This window comes from Macaca mulatta, chromosome 12 (genome assembly GCF_049350105.2).
Source record: "Macaca mulatta isolate MMU2019108-1 chromosome 12, T2T-MMU8v2.0, whole genome shotgun sequence".
NCBI lineage: Eukaryota > Metazoa > Chordata > Mammalia > Primates > Cercopithecidae > Macaca > Macaca mulatta.
This window is the reverse complement of record NC_133417.1, coordinates 83073016-83080207: the sequence shown is the minus strand read 5'-3', so window position 1 is coordinate 83080207 and position 7192 is coordinate 83073016. Positions and strand designations below refer to the sequence as shown.

Here is a 7192-nt window from a genome sequence, read left to right as displayed (position 1 = left end):
GAATATAGGTAGCCACCATGCCAGGCTAATTTTTCTTTTGTTTTTGAGAGATGGGGTTTCACCATGTTGCCCAGGCTGGTCTCAAACTCCTGAGGTCAGTGATCCACTCACCTCAGCCTCCCAAAATGCTGCAGTTACAGGCGTACGTCACTGTACCTGGCCTACATCATTTTATATGAGACTTAACAATTTGAGCATCCGTGGATTTTGGTATCTGCAGGGAGGTCCTGAGAACATTCCTCCTCAGATACCAAGGGACAACTGTATACTGTATGATTCCATGTATGTGATGTTCTAGAAAAGGCAACACTATCTAGTGTGAATGAAATCAGAAAAAGGATATTTTTGTGAGATTGATGGGAAAGGGGCATGAGGGAACTTGCTGCCCCAATAAAAATGATCTCTATCTTGAAGGGGTGGGATTGTCAAGAACTGTGAAGGGTCTGAGATGTTATCCTACTTGCAAGATAAAAAGCCTGCCACCATCTCCTGCATCAGATACAAAGGACTTCATTATCCGCAACACAGTAAGCAGCCTAAGCTGCATGTCTGCCTTGGCTCCTTTTGTCCCCCAGGCCTTACAGGGGTAATGCAGAGTGACCTGAGTGGATGCCATGCATGCCACAGTGTGTGCTAGAACTGAGGAACACCAAGCTTAAGGAGCCTAAATCTTTAATCAAGAGCTGTAACTCTGCTTGCCCTTTGCCCTGGAAGGAGACATTATCTTAATTTTACTAACCAGAATTTGTCTCTTGCACCAGAGGGAGACATTATCTGTCTTCTGATTCTGTTATCTATATAAACACCTTTAAAAAGATAGTGCCTTTGCTTACAAGACAAACAGAAACACAACAGACCCATGGGAATAGTCTCCAAGTGGGTTATAAGAGTGTATGCGTTAATCAAGAATTCTCAAATCTTACACTTAAGATGTGTAGATGACACTGTAATCTTTATCCCCAAAAACACAACAATAAAACCCTTTAAAACAAACACAAAAGCAGAATTAGGTGTGGCCAAATTAAGGATGACAGTAAAGGGGGATTCCTGTGTTCTTGTGAATCCTCTAAAATTGATAGGTTGGGGAGAAGCCAGCCTGCCTTACTGGCAGCTGACTCACTGTAAACTACTTTTTCAAACTACGTTATATAATAGAAGCTTATAATAATTATATAAGCTATTATACATAAGGGCAAAGAAGTCATCTTTTTTTCTCTTCACCATTATGTCCTCGGCAGCTAGTACATACATGTTCAATATATTATTGTTGAATAAACTTGTACAACCAAGGTGAAAAAGGAACCAACACTTTGACCCCGCAGTCACTGAGTCACCCTCTTTATTCTGCCATCTCTAATCCTTTTCTCTTGCTTTCACTTCTTCTCATCTCAGTTATACTTTTCTTACTTTATTCTTCCACCTCATTCTTTCACGGAGTCATACAATGGAATAAAATTTTTTTCACAATTACATGGTCTATTTATAACATAAAAGATTTTATACTTCTTAAAAAACAAATAAAACCCAGAACAGTGGTTGAATTAAACAGCGTGTAAACTTAAAAAAAAAAAAATCATTAAACAAGAGTCCTCAAAAAATTGGGTAAAGACTCATAACTGTTCCTGTCCATGGAAATCTTCAGTAAAAGGCCAAAGATTTATATGATCTGAAGAGAAACCGGAGTATCACAGTGTGTGAACTTAAGTGAGGCCATGGAGTCATATTTCTTGAGCGTGAATCCCAGCTCCATTACTTATTTGCTATGTGTCCTGTCAGAAGTCATTTAACCTCCCTGTGCCTCACAGTATTAATTTCACAGAACTGTTAGATGGCTAAATGGGAAAATATCTCACAGTGCTTGGAACAGTAGTGATATAGTTAGAGTTTAACAAGTATCATCTATTATTCAAAAATCACCTAGATTTGTATTTGGACTGTGAACCAGGCACTAGTAAAATTGTACAAACAACAAAAACACAACATTAAAATAAAAATTAGCATAATCTTTAAAAATAAGCCTAAGTAAAACTTCAGTTTGAAAGGGTAGTACCTAAACAATTATTGCAACATCTATAGAGAATACACACTTGTTAACAGAATCTCTGCAGGAGACATACATAGGAATCCTTTATGCTATAATCCAAATGGATAAAAATGTATTTTGTGCCTATTTTTGTAAGGTGCATAGCTGTGTTTGAGGTTACGAAAATAAAACACAGGCTTTGCTCATAAAAACTTTACCATCTAGTAGGGTATACAATATATTTTTTAAATTTTTTTTTCTTTTTTTTTAGATGGAGTCTCGTTCTGTCACCCAGGCTGGAGTGCAATAGCATGATCTTGGCTCACCGCAACCTCCACCGCCCGGGTTCAAGCGATTCTCCTGCCTCAGCCTCCTGAATAGCTGAGATTACACAGGCGTGTGCCACCATGCCTGGCTCATGTGTGTGTGTTTGTGTGTGTCTTTTTAGTACAAATGGGGTTTCACCATGTTGGTCAGGCTGGTCTCAAACTCCTGACCTCAGATGATCCACCCACCTCGGCCTCCCAAAGTGCTGGGATTACATGCATAAGCCAACGTGCCTGGCTCTTTTTAGTTTTTTTTTTTTTAAAGTACAAATGTTCGCTAAGGAAAAATGGAAAATAGTGAAAAGCAAATACACCCATATGGCTCTTTCAAATTCATTCTAGCAAATTCATTCTAGCTTAAAAAAATCATTAACTACATTATATGGAATTTTGTATTCTGCTTGCTTTCTCTAAATAGTAAGCATGATTTCCATTCTATCCCATAGTTGTGGAAGGATTTGTTGTTACATAATTTTGATTAGTGTGTGCATGTGGTAGCACCTGTAATCTTCATTATGGCCAGTGATATTTAGTGTAGTGGTTAAGAGAATGGGCATCAATTTTAAGTCACCTGTATCTGAAGTTCAGCTTCCCCATTTGCTGGCTGTTACTTGAGCAAGTTACTTTATTTCTCTGAATGTACTTCAGCTTCCTGTTGATAAAATAGGAAAAATAGTACTTACACCATAGAGTTTTGAGATATATGTAAAGCCACTTGCCCAGTGCCTGGCAATAAATCTAGCAAAGAAGCAGTTTTAGACATTGTGTTTGCCTTACCAACATGCTTTCCATACCTTCCCCATTATATTGCAGTCATGCAGTTGGGAACAAGGCTAGACACTGATTCATTTAAACAACCCAGACTAATCCCATCCTTCCAGTTAGTGATTGTTTCAGACTAATCATGAATAATCCAAAGAGTCCATGACATTCATGTGATCACAAGAATGGACAAGTAACCAATTTGGGCAAACAGATCTCATTGTGGATTTATTGAGATGCGTATTAGAGTTCGAGAGCAGCCTGGGCAACAAAGTGAGACCCTGTCCCCGAAAAAAAAAACGTATTAACAGTTTTTTTTTTCCCCGCAATGGGAACTGCTCTTTCATCAAAGGATAAACCCTACTTGGCAATGGTATGTTGTTCTTTGAACACGTGATTTGTACTTCTAATATTTTATTTAGGTTTGTTTGCATCCATATTCCTAGGTAAAAGAACAATTTATAGCTTTGAAAAGACAATTTTTGTCTTTTCAATGTTTTGGTGCCAGGGTAACAGTAACTTCAAAAATTGAAAAGACAATTTTTGTCTTTTCAATGTTTTGGTGTCAGGGTTACAGTAACTGCACAAAATTTAATGTAGTGTACACTCACCTTTTTCTGCCTACCAGAGAAAATTTATATAACACAGGCATAATGTGCTTCTTAAAAGTTTGGGAGAATGCATAGCGTGATCAGGACTCTTTTGAGGAGATACAATTCATTGGTTACTACATTAATTTTTTTCTTTGGTTATTGACTTGTTTGAATTTTGTAATTCTTGAGTGGGTTTTCTAAACTTGTGTACTGAATATGTCATAGCAAATATTTCAATTAAAATACATTTATTTTTAATAATTTTATTTTTCATTATCTTTATTATTTCTGATTTTGATTTTTTTAAAAAATGCATTTGTCAGGAGATTGCCTATTTGCTTTCTTCTGAGTTATTCCTAGTATTATCCATATTGTTACTTTTTCCCCTTGTGTTACATGTCTATTAGTTCATTTTCATGTTCTAAATAATAGTGGCTATCAGTTTGCCTTTCAGCATAGCTTTAAACACATCCTCTAGCTTTTATTTGCCATTTTGTTTTCACTCAATTTTACTGGATCTTTTTGAAAAAACTGTTTAGAAGGCTTCTAAATTATTTTTCACATGATTGTGATTTAATTATTAAAATCTTTTAGTTTTATTACCATGTATAACTTTTGCCTTTTAAAATGCACTGCAGGGAAATTGTCAGGCTCTAAGGATTGCTTTCAGCTATTACAGGCCATTCAGATGCTGAAGTAATGTACAGCAGGTGGGCACTGAATGTCAGAGCCATTTCATTCCTCCAGAAATCTAAGGAGGCTGACAGGATCTACGCTTAGGGTAGAAGAGAGTAAGAGATGTCCTTGCAATCAGACCAAAGTATTTCAAACAGAGAGGCTGGAAAGAACATGTTGGAGGTGTTTCTTTTATCCTGCTATAAATACTCTAAATCAGCTGATGTGCAGAAAGCTAAGAGATCTTTCTGGGTCCTCTATGCTGCTTTTGTCATTTGGTATTGCTTTCTGATCGATTTGTAAACTATTCCATTTGAGAAAAGTTATATTTTTTCTATACATATAAATTTTGCTTTATTGTTCATTTCTTGCAGATAATTTCTCCCCATATTTGATTTGTGTTGTGATGGTTCACGGAACATGTTAAGGTTTCCATCACAATCCCTACACCATTGTAAAGTATACTTTGTACTTTCATATTTTAATATATAAAAGTATATATATTATATATTTATATATATATAAAGTACTTGCAATTTCACATTTTAATCCTATACGAGCCTGCGTATAAGTGTCAGGGTCTGTTTTCTTCACTACTAATTGTAATTTTATCAGTGACTATGCTTCTGTTATTTAGCTTTATAACTTCCCCTTAAATTGTACTCTGAGATACTTTTTGTGTTAAGTGTGTGTGACAGAATTGGATTTGAAGGTAAGTCTCTTGGATGAAGGAAATAATTTCATTTTGTTTTTAGAATTTAAACAGTTTAAACAGTTTTGGTCTTATGCGCTTTTTTTTTTTTTTTTTACTTTTTTCATGGACACAATTTCACTTTTGCATTGTTCAAGAATTTGAAGAGAAGACATTCTGTTATTAACTTTATTATTAACCACCTTAACAGATTTCAAAAGATTCTTAACCTTACATTTAATTATCAAAGTAAAAAACGAATGAATTTTAATATTTCTTTACAAAAGAGAAGGATTTTACCCCTTACCTGCCTCTGTCCCCCCAAAAAAAGAAACTGCCATTCCTTCTTGGCCTTCATTAACTTAACCTAGGGTTATAAATCCCACTGAAAAATTTCAGAATAGATAAGTCATATGATAAACCTCTTTTTTATAAAAATGAAATTTACAATTACTTTCATTATTCTAATAGTTTCCATGATGATTTCAATACTCACCGACTGGCCTTTCTTTCCTTATTCTTTTATTCTTAATTTTGATTCATTTTAGGAGTGCGGTGATTAATTTTTTTCCGGAAAGGGCAAATGAGCAGTACATTGTATATCACAGAATGTCTGTTACCTTTACAATTTGGATGAATAGAGAAATCTTGGGCTACAAAACTGTAGACATTGCTCCATTCCAGATGGCATTTAAAATGTGTAGAAGAGGATCTTCAGTCTTGTGGCTTTTAAAATTTTTTAGATCAACGATTTTTTTTTTTTTTTTTTTTTTAGACGGAGTCTCGCTCTGTCGCCCAGGCTGGAGTGCAGTGGCCAGATCTCAGCTCACTGCAAGCTCCGCCTCCCGCGTTTACACCATTCTCCTGCCCCAGCCTCCCGAGTAGCCGGGACTACAGGCGCCCGCCACCGCGCCCAGCTAGTTTTTTTGTATGTTTTAGTAGAGACGGGGTTTCACCATGTTAGCCAGGATGGTCTCGATCTCCTGACCTCGTGATCCGCCCGTCTCGGCCTCCCAAAGTGCAGGGATTACAGGCTTGAGCCACCGCGCCCGGCCGATCAACGATGTTTTTTCTATTAAAATGAATTATTGTTTATTGGGAACATCTATTAGTCAATGGATAAATCTCTGTAATCAGCCTTTTTGATCTGCATCTTTTCTCTTACTATATACATTGGAGGGTGATTTTTGTCTTTCGCTCTGGTGCTTTTTGTTCATCCTAACTTATTTAAGCTGCAGAATCCTTTAAAGGAAAGCTTTTAAAGCACAATATATAACATTGATGAAAGCAGTTCTGATCTGGATAATGAACAGGAAGTGGGGGAACTTCCGTCTAGCTTCCCTTTGTGGACTCATGAGAACCCACAGGATTCTGAAAAGTAGTTTAGTATTCACTTGGATTCAATTTTCTTTAGTGCTATGACTATTTACTATTTCTGACACAAATATTAATTTAGCTTCTCCGTTTCTTTTCTCACTCTTATTCTCCTGCCCTCTTGCCATCATAATAACCTGCTGCACCATAGGGGGAGCAAAAGCAGGTATTTTCTAATATTTCTTGTTCTATAAGCACTGGAAGAACAAAGTCCTTCTTTCTAAATGCTTCAGGACATTGCTCTTCTCTCATTCTGCAGAACTGTCTGTTTCACCAGCCTCATGCTGATTTTTGCTTTATTCACTAAGAAAGAAAAACTTTAATTGAAGTATAAGATAAATAAAAAATGCATACTCCATACAGTACAGCTCAAAAACGATCAGTTATCCCATCCTGGTCAAGAAAGACAAGACCACCAGCACACCATAACTCCCTTTGTGAACTTCCCCATTCGTCTGCTCAACGGTATGTTTTGCTTGTTTTTGAACTCTGTAAGTGGGAATCCTACAGCACATCTTTTGTTGGTTGGTTGCTTTTGTTCAACATTATATTTGTGAGATTCCTTCAAATCGTTAAGTGTGGCAAGATTTAGCTCATTTCCTTGCTATACAGTGTCATATGCATTCTGTTCATGGACACTGGGGTTGTTTCCACTTTGAGGCTACTATGAATAATACCAAGAATGTTTTTGTATGTGTCTTTTGGTACACATATGTACACATCTTTGTTGGATATATGCTTAGAAGTG

The 7192-nt window shown here is 36.5% G+C and overlaps 1 non-coding gene across 1 annotated transcript; it reads right to left on the bottom strand.

The window, feature by feature from the left end:
• Positions 1-1569: 1569 nt before the first annotated feature.
• On the bottom strand, positions 1570-1686 carry LOC114671673 (U5 spliceosomal RNA). Its single transcript, XR_003721690.2, has one exon. It is a non-coding gene; the product is annotated as a U5 spliceosomal RNA (small nuclear RNA).
• Between the last annotated feature and the right edge of the window lie 5506 nt (positions 1687-7192).